Source organism: Lissotriton vulgaris, chromosome 7 (assembly GCF_964263255.1).
Source record: "Lissotriton vulgaris chromosome 7, aLisVul1.2, whole genome shotgun sequence".
NCBI classification, from domain to species: Eukaryota; Metazoa; Chordata; class Amphibia; order Caudata; family Salamandridae; genus Lissotriton; species Lissotriton vulgaris.
This window is the reverse complement of record NC_141695.1, coordinates 997,455,293-997,467,610: the sequence shown is the minus strand read 5'-3', so window position 1 is coordinate 997,467,610 and position 12,318 is coordinate 997,455,293. Positions and strand designations below refer to the sequence as shown.

The window sequence follows — 12,318 nt, the reverse complement described above, 5'->3', positions numbered from 1 at the left end:
GTGGCTCACAGAGGTGCGTAACAGAGTTGCGGGGTGGGTGTGGAGTAAACGCCGTGGGAGCCCCGGTACCCTTGATTAATTCCCCTGAGCACTTCACTCACTGTCCCATTTGGTAAAGGTGCACCGTGTGTTCCCCCACCCCCTTCCCTGATAACGTTTACAGTAAAAACCTGTCCTGATACTTTCCTCTGTCTTTGCTTCTCTCCTTCGGTGGAGGCTGGGACAAGACGGAGACCGACAGAAGAGGACGAAGAGGGACCAACCTTAGGCGGGAAGAAGGAGTGATAGGAAAGAGCCGAAGAGAAAGAAGTCGATCTCCTCGTCGCCCTAACACCCGACCTACTTGTACGGACAGACTGTATCATTCAATAAAGCCCTGTTTGAAACCTACCCGGACTCGTCTCCTACCTATCCCCGTCCAGCCGATTACAGTGGTGGAGAATGCAGGCAGCCCAGCCGTCTGTATAAACAAGATGGATGAAATCCTGCAACAACTAGCCAAGGGGCAAGAGCGGCTGGAATGGGTGTTGGAAAAACAGCTACAATCAGCAAAAGCCGACAGGGAAATCATGAAGGCTGCCGTGACGGCGCATGCCCTGGACCCTGTGATAACGACGGTGAATCCTACAACGGGATCAGTGCCCCACAGCATGGGAGGCGTGTCTCTCCAGAAATACATACCGGGAGAGGACCCAGACTCCTTCTTGCTCAACTTTGAGAGGGTCGCCCGGGCCTGTGGCTGGCCCGTGGCGAAATGGCCCTTCTTCCTGGCACCCTTATTGGTAGGGGAGGCCCAGGCGGCCTACCAGGTCGCCAATCCCAAGGGTGAGACATCGTATAAGGACATCAAACTTATAATCCTGGACCATTTGGGGCTTGATACAGAGGCGTATCGAATACGATTTCGGAAAGAGAGGGGTGTTCCTGGAGAAACGCCCAAGACCCTGTTTGTCAGGTTAAAGATGGCGGCGGACAAATGGCTGACCCCTGCGGTGTGCACGAAAGAGGAGATAATGGACCGAGTCTACTTGGAACAATTCTTAGAGGCCCTACCCTTTGCCACCCAAAGGTGGTTGAGACAACACCATAACCTAACCACGGCACAAGCAGTAGAAATGGCCACCACCTTCACACGGGCTCAACCAAGACCTCCTCCATCTTGGGAAGCAGAGAAGCCCAGACTACCATTAAAAACAGAAAAGAAACCTATGAGACCCCCGGATCCAGTAAGACCAAAGCCATGGAGACCGGAACCGCCCATACACAGCGGACCGCAGTGTTTTGAGTGCGGTACTTGGGGGCACATTGCTCGGATGTGTCCTAGGAGGAAGACCGGCGAGGAGCCCATGGAGGTGGGATACCTGCCACGAACCGTATTGTATTCTGCGGAGATGGGACCGGCATTCAGAGTGAGTGTTACTATGAATGGGACACCCATACAAGCACTGTTGGATTCGGGTTGCCGCCAATCGGTGGTACAATCTTTACATGTGATACCGACACAAATTATACCCCAGGATCAGGTATTCATTAGGTGTGTTCATGGGGATGTAAGGCCATATCCCGTAGCCCTACTTCCCATATGCCCCCTCGTAGGAAGTCCTCAGTCAGTAAAAGTCGGAGTGTTGCCCACCCTCCCTGAAGACCTCATTATCGGGACTGACAACCCCGCCTTTCTGGAGATGTTTCACCGAAGTCTAAGACCATCCAGAGGGAGGAAACCCAACACCCATGTAAAGCCGGCAATGGTGTCTCAGGAGCCCTGGATTCTAGACCGAAGCTTCCGTTTCTCCCAGGCTAATGATGCGACCTTACACAACGCCTGGGACAGCGCTCAAAGGAGCCAAGGACAAACCCCGGTACTCTACCCCCGATTCTTCGTTAAAAACGACCTCCTCTATAGACAGGGGGCAAAAGACGATCCTGAGCAACTGCTCGTTCCGGTGGCCTTCCGTGAACAGGTATTATTCTACTCACACGCCCACCTAGTAGCCGGCCACACAGGGGCCGAGAAAACAACACAGAACATCCTCCGTAATTTCTACTGGCCCGGGATTTATAAGGATACCATGGAATACTGTCAAACGTGTGAAACCTGTCAAAAGAAGAACATGACCCGACCTCCAGCAGTGCCTCTTCAACCCCTGCCAATCATAGGAGTCCCCTTCGAAAGGGTAGGCATGGACCTGATCGGACCCCTTCCCCCAACCCGGAAAGGACAACAGTACGTATTAGTGATGGTTGATTATGCCACGCGCTTCCCAGAGGCCTTTGCGTTATCGTCAACGACGACAAGACAGGTGGCAGATAAAATGCTGGAGCTGTTTTCCAGGGTGGGTTTCCCCAAGGAGATCCTTACGGATCAAGGGACCCCCTTTGTGACTAAATTGATGAAGGAAGTATGTCTCCTATTGAATATCCACCAGATCCGAACCGCGGTTTATCATCCCCAGACAGACGGTCTCGTAGAGAGATACAACCGGACATTGAAGACCACGCTGCGGAAAATGCTAGAGGTGAACGGTAAGGACTGGGACCAAGTTCTACCCTTGGCCTTATATGTGATCAGAGGGCAAAAACAGAGCAGCACAGGCTTTTCGTCCTTTGAACTCCTTTATAGGAGACAACCACGGTCTCTCCTAGATATGACTAAGGAGGCTTGGGAACAGGAGAACCCCGAAGAAACCCTGCACACCTTGGAGTATGCACGAAACCTGAGGTCTAAACTGGGTAAAATGAGAGACCTGGCCTACACCAATCTAGCACAAAGCCAACAGAGACAGAAAACTGTGTATGATAAGGGGAAGAGATGGAGAAGACTGCAAAAAGGAGACTGGGCCCTGGTACTGCTCCCCTCCTCAACCCAAAAATTTAAAGCAGAATGGGGAGGGCCGTATCGTGTCATCGCAACGATAGGAAATACCAGCTACAAACTGCAAATTACCCCTCGAAAGACTCAAGTATACCATATAAACTTGCTCAAAAAGTGGTTAGGCCCACCGCCTTCGGGAGTACTAACCACCGAATACTCCACTAGAGAGGACAACAATACCATATGTAACCTAGTGATCAATGATGAGCTGATAGTCCAAGAGAAGAAGGAACTAATGGCGACGCTAGGGAGGCATACTCCGATATTCACAGACCAACCTGGAAGAACATCACTGACGGAACATCAGATCCGGACCCCCCCTGGCAAGATCGTCAAGATCAAACCGTATCGCATCCCTGAAGCTCGGAGAAAAGGAATACAAAAAGAAGTTGAGGATATGTTGAAGATGAAGGTGATCCGCCCCTCCAACAGTCAATGGTCCAGCCCGATCGTGATGATCCCCAAACCGGACGGAATCCGCCGGTTCTGCATGGACTTCCGAGCCCTTAACGAAATATCTACCTTCGATGCCTACCCGATACCCCGAATTGACGAACTAATTGAAAAACTAGGGGACGCCAGATACATAAGTACCATAGACCTCACAAAAGGGTACTGGCAGGTGCCGCTAAGGGAGGAGGATCGGCATAAAACAGCGTTCTCAACGGACTCCGGTCATTATGAGTTCACGGTATTGCCATTCGGGCTGCACGGGGCGCCCGCGACATTTCAGAGACTTATGAACAATGTACTGAACCCACATAAGGAATATACGTCTGCGTATTTAGACGACATTGTGGTGTTCAGTCCGGACTGGACCACACACCTGACGCATCTGGATCAGGTGTTCAACACCCTACACCAAGCGGGCTTGACAATTAACGCCAAGAAAACGCGGTTGGCCTTCCATAAGGTAAAATATCTTGGGTACGTACTCGGACATGGGATGATCGAACCCCAAATCGAGAAGGTCAGAGCCATATCCGAAACTCCCTTTCCCAGAACTAAGAAGGAGATGCGTGCGTTTCTCGGCCTGATCGGATATTACAGGCGCTTCATACCGCAGTTCGCGCAGCTAGCTTCCCCCTTAACGGATACACTCCAATCCAAAGTTAAGCCGGCTGTACTAACGGCACCCTCGGGGGCCATGCTGTGGGCCTTTGACACCCTGAAAAGAAGGATCACGTCATCACCAATACTGACGTCTCTAGACTTCAACCGTCCCTTTGCTCTGCATACGGACGCCTCGGACTACGGAATAGGGGCTGTTCTATCTCAACCAGGGGAGGATGGAGTGGACCATCCTGTGGTTTACGTGAGCCGCAAACTGTTCCCACGGGAGCTGAAGTACCCAACTGTGGAAAAGGAGTGTTTGGCGATCAGATGGGCTGTGGGGAAGTTGGCTTATTACCTTGAGGGGCGTCCCTTCACTCTGTTCACGGACCATGCCCCCCTCCTGTGGATGGCCCGGAACAAATCAAACAATCCCCGAGTGTTGCGGTGGTTCTTGTCATTGCAGCCTTTCGCTTTTCAGGTTTGCCACAAGAAAGGGGTTGACAACACTGGGGCGGACTACCTGTCGCGTAATCCCCTTCCCAAACGGAAGAGTCCAGCGGGGGAGGTGTGTAGCAATGTGGGGGGACCCTTGGCCCAGGTATGCGGAAAGGGACTCGTAACGTGTGACCCCCCCCTCTTTTCTCCCCAGGAAACGGACGCACCTACTTGGCACCGGGTGGAAGAGCCCTACAGCTGTGACGAGAAGGAATGGGAACAGGGTCCCTTTAACTGGCCAGGTATGCTAGATGAGAAGGAGGAGCCTAGGGCGGACTTAAAAGACTCCCTGCCCCAGGACCAGGTGTGTCTATACACCGGAGGAGCGGTCAGAGTGGATTGGAGAGGCGGTGAGGCGTGGAGCAGTGGAGGAGCGGGAGAGCGGAGGAGGCAAGGGAGCGAGAGGACGAAGGAGAGTGCGGAGAAGAGGAGCCGAGAACGAAGGCGTTGACGGTTCCAGGACGAGGTCAAGCTTCAGCCGAGGGCAGAGAAGGAGACTACTCGAGAGGATTGCACGAGAAGCAAGCAGCGTCTGGACCAGAGGACTCACCGGCGGGGAGCGCCACAGAGAGAGAGCGGACGACGGACGGATCGAGACGCCGGTGGTTCCCAAGGCGACAAGCGGGATCATCGGAGCCAGGAGGCCAACGACAACACGCTTCGCCCAGCCACTCCCCCGGAGGGGCGTGGCTCACAGAGGTGCATAACAGAGTTGCGGGGTGGGTGTGGAGTAAACGCCGTGGGAGCCCCGGTACCCTTGATTAATTCCCCTGAGCACTTCACTCACTGTCCCATTTGGTAACGGTGCACCGTGTGTTCCCCCACCCCCTTCCCTGATAACGTTTACAGTAAAAACCTGTCCTGATACTTTCCTCTGTCTTTGCTTCTCTCCTTCGGTGGAGGCTGGGACAAGACGGAGACCGACAGAAGAGGACGAAGAGGGACCAACCTTAGGCGGGAAGAAGGAGTGATAGGAAAGAGCCGAAGAGAAAGAAGTCGATCTCCTCGTCGCCCTAACACCCGACCTACTTGTACGGACAGACTGTATCATTCAATAAAGCCCTGTTTGAAACCTACCCGGACTCGTCTCCTACCTATCCCCGTCCAGCCGATTACAGTTTGTTTTTAACTTCCCAGTTTATTAGTCTTAACTTTTATCATAGTGAGCTCCAAAGAGAATTAAAACTATCCGTGTTTTGGTGGCAATGCATATCTGCACATAAGTAATATTTTTGGTGAGCATAAGCCATACTGGCATTCTTCCTGCCAAAATATGGATGTGTTAGTCTTTAGGCTTTACAAAAATGGAGCGGAAGGCAACATGACTGGAGAAAACAGAGCAAAAAACAGGAGTATACGTAGGGATGTATGGAAGAAGAATACTTTCCTACACAGAAAAAGATGCAAAGTACAGAAGTGTTTTTCTCACTTGCAGTTTTCACATGGAAATGTAGTGCCTATATAAAGAACATAAATGTACTCGTTTAGCCATTTCTTTCAAAATCACTTTAAAGTAGCTGTGAATTCGAATGTTACATCCTTTAGAATTTTAGTTTCTAACTCAAAACCTACAAGGTTTGGGTGCGCTTGAGTTAATGCTTGAACTCTCATGGTCCAAAAATCCTTTGAGATATCTACATTGAGGGAGTATTTTAGATGAACAGTCATGGATAATGTTTAGTATCTAGTGAATGCTTCTCATCTAATAGAGACATCTAGCTGCATATTACCAACAATAGAATATTCCACAGATATCAGACTGAATCTGCACATTTGAGCGATCCCTCAAGCTTAGGAAGCTCGACATGCAACGTAGTGACGTTCCCGGACCTGGTTGAGAGGAAGGTCCTGGAAGCTGTCGAGCCCAAAGTTGTCGTTACATTCTATATTGTCGAGCCGTTTGGGTAAGTAGAAGTCCCACAAGAAGAAGAAGTTGAAGCAAGCTTTTACTTCACCATGTCGGTCGGCTGACAAAGGAGTGTCACCATGTGAGGCCTAGCTCCGCAGTTGAGCCAGCGTCTGTGCGGGCTCCGTGCCGACCTGAGTTTCCGAGAGACGGAGCGACCCCTGCCTAATTGAGAGAATTATATGAGGCCATGCACCTCATCTTTGGGGCCGCTGGTTCGGGAGAAGCCCCTAATGGATGCACGTCAGCGACTCCAGGCCCGGCACCAGGCAGGCCCCAAGGATCCACAGATGGATCTGTATCGGCACTGGTCGTGCTACCTTGACCTTCCCCCTACTCCGATCCCGGTGCCCGGTTCCCCTACGCCGAGCTAGTGATCCCGGTGCTGCCATCCCCCATTCTCATCTGTAGCTGGAGGGGCTTTCCCAAAGCCGGCTCTGGTGCTGACTGGAGGCAAGCCTTCCAGGCCAGAGCCTGAGCCCTATTCTTATTGAATAGGACTCAGGGAGTATTGGGAGGGGTCTCTGGGCCCCAAAGAATATCAGCCTTATAAAGAACAGCTTGATCTGGGTGAAGCCAGTGGACTGGATACTTCTCCAGATACTGGCATGTTTCTCTTCCTTCCGTGACTATGGAAGAGAAAGCTTCCTTCGCAGTGGTGGCGCTTAGCTTTCCCCTTGGTGGCAGTCAAAGCTAATGTCTTGACGGAAGTACTTCAGCCGGGAGTGTCCCCATTAAAATAGCTTCTTTCTGTACTTGCAGACCTCCGGCTTGGGACTTGGTCCAAGCACAACACATGCTCCTGTGAACAGGACCGTTTCTCGCTGCCATCGCCTCACTCTAGGGGACCCAAATTTCCTCACCCAACACCCTACCCCAGAGACCTTTTGTGGTCTAAGCCTCCACATCTCATGTAAATCCTGGTGCATTCCCTACTGCACACCCGGACAGAGAATCTGAGAGGCGGGACAATCCTGGAAAGAAGGTGTTTTCTTCTAGCAGCCTGGCACTGCGAACACTGTGCCAATAGTGCCGCTATTCCCACGCACTCTGGAATACGGTTGCACAGGTGCTGGCAACAGTTCGAAGGCTTTCCCAGGCTATTGCCGATGGGAGGGATGCAGCAAGATGTATCCTCCGTTGTGGACTTGACACTACCGACAAGCTAGGCAGAGGGGTTTTGTCGACAGTGGCCCTGCAACACTTCTCCTGGTTGAGGAGGGCTTGTTTTGTAGGGATGTCCAGTCCTCAGTCATGGATAAGCACTTTGCTGGCTCCTGTCACTCCAGAGACCAGGCGGATTCGGCGCTGTAGCGCTTTAATGGCAGGTCCATGGCCAGGTCCATGGTGCTTTCTATGGCCGTATCTTTACCAAACGAATCACTGCGGCGCGCAAGCTTTCCAGCCTCTACATGGCAGCAGCAGCCTTTCCTACCGGCCCTCTGGGTCGGGTGGCCAGCTGTCTGGGCCAGTCAACTCCCCTACAGCCTCCAAACTCTCCTAGTCTGCCCACGTATGATGATGGGACATCCAGTTGGTGGCAGGGCTCATAATCTCCTTCCCCGCTTGCAGTCCATAACATTGGACAGGTGGGTTTTGCAGAGGGCTACTCCCTCCCCTTCGAGACTACTCCTGCCTCCATGCCACCCACTTAGGACAAGCTGACGGAGGACCACCTATTTCTTATCCACAAGGAAGTGACTGCTCTTTTGTCCAAAGCGGCCATATAGAGAGTGCCAGCGCCAGAAGTAGAACAAGGTTGCTTTTCCCGCTCCTTTCTGGTGCCCATGAAGATGGTGGCGCCTTTGTCCTATCTTCGACCTAGACTCTCTCAATTTCTTCCTCAAGAAGGAGAAATTCAAGATGATCACTCTAGCTCAAGTCCTGTCTGCCCTGGACCCTGTAGATGGGATGGTAGCATTGGACTTGAAGGACGTCTACTTTCACATTCCCGTCATGCCTGCCCACTGCCATTCCTAGCGGTTCACGGTGGGCCATGAGGATTTTCAGTTCGCTCTGCACCCTTTTGGCCGCACACGTGCCCCTCTGGTGTGCACCAAGATGATGGCAGTAGTTGCAGCTCATCTGTGGAGATTAGGTGTGCCAGTCTTCCCCCTATCTCGACGACTGGCTGTCAAAGGCAGGCTCGCTCCAAGGTGTCGTCTCCCACCTCCTGACTACGGCAGACCTCATGCATTCGCTGGGGTTCACTATCAACACCCCAAAGTCACCCCGGATTACCACTCATACTCTCACTTTCAGTGGAGCTGTCCTAGACACTGCAGTTTCGGCCCTATCCTCTCCAATGGCGAGTTTAGGAAATTCGGCCTATGATACCCATGTTTCAGCCTCTATCCAGGATTTAGGTGAGATTGACTCTGAGGCTGCTGGGCCTTGTGGCCTCCCGCTTCCCTCCTAGTGACACATGCCCATAAGCATAAGCTGGCTCTGCAGTGGGATATAAAGTACCAGTGGGCGCAGTATCAGGAGAATCTCACCAACATGGTCCAGATCTCAGAATGTAGTGCAAGGGAGCTGCAGTCGTGGCACGAGCCCTGAGTTATCAGATTAGCATTGAAAGCCATTTAGAGTTATTTATTCATTTATTTATACAGTTTTATATAGCGCAAAGTGACCTAAAGGGTTTTATATATCAGGTACATGTCTTTCTTACCAGTTTCAACAAAACAAGTTTAAGAACGGTTTAGAATACAAAGGTTTACGCAGTGGTATCATGCAACATGGTTCCGATGTGTACCTTTTGAATGTTTTACATCAGTACTACAAAGATCCATTAATTGTGGTAATGAATGGTTAAAGAGGTTATCGCAGCTAACTGTAAATTTTATCTTTACATTCTTTGTTGATCTGCAGAGGTAACATCTACCTCCGCTCTAGTTGGCATCAGCCTTTGATTAGTTTTGGTGTCTTTGTGGTCATTTTGTGCAGGATGTATCCATACATGCCATGGCTATGCAACTTCTGGTTATTAACCACGGTGCAGATGATGAACAGTCTTGTCTAAGATGCAACTTGCTCATTAGGAAGATCTTCGCTTCCCTCTTGAATGTTGCCAAATTTGGAATTGTTCTAATGTTTAGAGGGAGGGAATTCCAGATTCTGGGGGCTGCTCCGGAGAATGCTCTGTCATACGTTTTCTTCTTCCTAAAGATGGGCGGTTTGAGCAACCGCTCTGGCACTCCTGGCCGGCCTGCTTCCCCCTGATAGATACATTTTCTGGGCTAAGTACATTGGTGTTTTTTAGTGGAGCGCTTTGTGGGTAATACAAGCTAGTTTAAGTTGAATTCTGGCTTTGTATGGAAGCCAGTTTAGTGCTTTCAGATGTGGTCGTATTTTCTAGAACCTGTAATAAGTTTTGCGGCCGCATTGAGACCAGCTTTTAGTGGTGCTGTGGAAATTTTTCATAGACCTGTTAGTGTTGTGCGTCCATATTCAATCCTTGAGATAACCAGGGACTGAACTGCCAATTTGAGCTCCGCCGTAGTAATGAGTGGTTTCACTTTTCTAATATAGTTCAGGTGAAACCGGGCACTATTAGCCATTGATTTGAAGTGGGCCTTCATGTCTAGGTTCATATCAAGTGTGATTCCCAGTGATTTGGTCGAGTCAACTAGTGTAAGGGTGCAGTTTAGCGCTGTCATCCACTTCGTCCATTCCTTCACATTTGTGGGATTCTTTGGCGGTGATATTAATAGGAATTCCATTTTTTGTGCATTCAATTTCAGATGATTGCTGGTTAACCATTGTAATGACCTTTTTAAGGCCTCATTCATTGTCTTGATCACTTCCAGTGACGATATCTTGATATAGATCGGAGTGTCATCTGCATTCATTTGATAGGATATGTTTGCATCTCAGAGGATTTCTGTAAGGGGTTCGACATACAGATTGAATAGTGATGGAGATAATGTTGATCCTTGTGGGACTCCAATTGAGTTCGGGCATGATGGGGATAGCATCTGGTTGACCAGGAATCTTTGTGTTCTGTTCTGTTCTGAAGGAAGGATTCAAACCATTTCAGAACATTTCCAGATAGTCCCATCCTGTCTTCAAGCCGGGCTAGCGATTTTTCATGATTTACTGTGTCTAATGCATACAACAGGTCAAGAAGAACTAGGATGAATGTTTGATTGTGATCTAGAGCCTGTAGCGTATCATCCACTATATGCAAGATTGCTGTTTCCGTACTGTGGCCTGGTCTGAATCCAGATTGGCACTCGTCCAGCAGATTAAAATTATTGATGTGGTTGCTCCAGCTGATTTTGCACACATCTTTCAATAAGTTTGGCAAGTAATGGAATATTGGTTACTGGGCGAAAGTTATTTGGGTCTGCTGTAGGTTTTTTGATGGGTAAAACTTGACCTGTTTTTAGGCACTCTTGTAGGACCCCTTGAGATAGTGAGGCAATGATTATTTCTGTCCAAATTGGGACGACAATATAGTTGATTCTTTTTGGGCATTTAGAGGGGAGGGGGTCATTGTAGTTATTTGGTTTGATATTCAAGAGAGTTTTGGCAATGGTATTCTGGTCATATAGCTTGAAGGTCGACCATTGTGCTTTATTTTCCTACCTATCATGCACGCTTTTCATGGTAGCATCGTTCTGGGGAGGTAGTTGGCTAGCGAGGTTGTCGGCTGCCATCCTCAGATCTTCGTGTTTGCCTTGTCTGTGAAGAATGTTGCGAATTCCTCGTAGCTCAGTTGAGTTTTAGTTGCTTCTTGGGCAGATTTGGCCAATTTATTGGATTGTTCTTTTAACATCTCAAAGTTTCCGTGGTCTGTTTTCGGCTTTATCCAAAACGGATCTAAAAAATTTGTTTTTGGAATTGAGCACACTTTTGTTGTATTCATTTCTGATTTTTCTGAGAGTTTTTAGCTGGGGGGATGATGGATGCTGTCTCCCTTTTACTTTCTGCCATTCCCAGCTTCCGCCTGTCTTTGTTCAGTGTCCCATTAAACCATTTTTTTTAAATCTTTTTCCGATACTCTTTTCAGTTTTAGTGGCATGGTGGTGTGGACTATACACGTCATTGATGTGGTGTAGTGATCAATGAGTTTGTTGACGTATAGCACGTTGTTAGGTGGATTTATATCCTTCTCACATCTTGCTACAAGTGGCTCATTATTAGGGTCTTTTGTGTCTCGTGTCCATTTTTTAATTTTGACAGGTTGCGTGGTCTTGTTCTTTTTTTTTTTTTTACAGTGGATATATGGAAGGTTATGGCATGGTGATCCGACCAATCGCAAGGAACAAGTCAGGTTTAGGTCTTTTAGAAAGTCTTTAAGTGCGTTGACCTGTTTGTCATTATTGTCGTCCCAGTGTAAATTAAAGTCGCCTAGGAATATGTAATTAGTGTGACTGTTAGTGTTAGTTGGGATGATGTCCATTAACTGGTCTATGAAAGAGGCATTATCGCCTGGTGGGTGATAGAGCGCATGCAAGTTGCACCTTTGATTCTCTGCAGTTCTTATACCAAGAACGTGGTATTCATAGGATTCAAGAGGGTCGGATTGTATTTGGCTGACCTTGATATCAAATCAGTGTATGCAGGCTATACCGCCTCCTGTCTTTTTTTGTCTGTCTATTCTCACAATATTGTAATGAGGAGGCACCAGCAGATCCATTACCGGAGAGGTGGATTCCGTGAGCCATGTTTCATTTAAGATTGTCACATCAACTTCCTGACTAATGATGAGGGCCGCAATGTCTGAGGCATGTTTTGCTGCGGAATGACAGTTGAGCAGTAGGCATATTAGTGGTTTCCCTGAGCTACTAGAGTTCATCTCTTGAGTATTGGTGGTTAGCTTGACTTGTTTTAGGTTGTTAAGTTTGAGGTTTTCCTTTATTAGGCCCGGACGGTCTGTTCGCATTGATTGGGATTGATCTAATTTCCTTGCCTCGGCTGATGCCTGTAGACTTATATGACCCGAGTAGGGTTTGGATTTCATCCTCCGATAAATATTTAA

At 49.1% G+C, this 12,318-nt stretch overlaps 1 protein-coding gene across 2 annotated transcripts in view; it reads left to right on the top strand.

Moving 5' to 3' along the window:
- PANK3 (pantothenate kinase 3) overlaps positions 1-12,318 on the top strand; it is a 123,943-nt gene that overhangs the window by 36,004 nt on the left and 75,621 nt on the right. The window contains exon 1 of one of the 2 annotated variants that reach the window (XM_086931417.1): positions 4,999-5,122. The exons of the other annotated variant lie outside the window; for it this stretch is intronic. The gene's annotated coding sequence lies outside the window, so the exon portion shown is untranslated. Of the gene's footprint in view, positions 1-4,998; positions 5,123-12,318 lie in introns of those variants that run through there. 2 annotated transcript variants of the gene reach the window in all.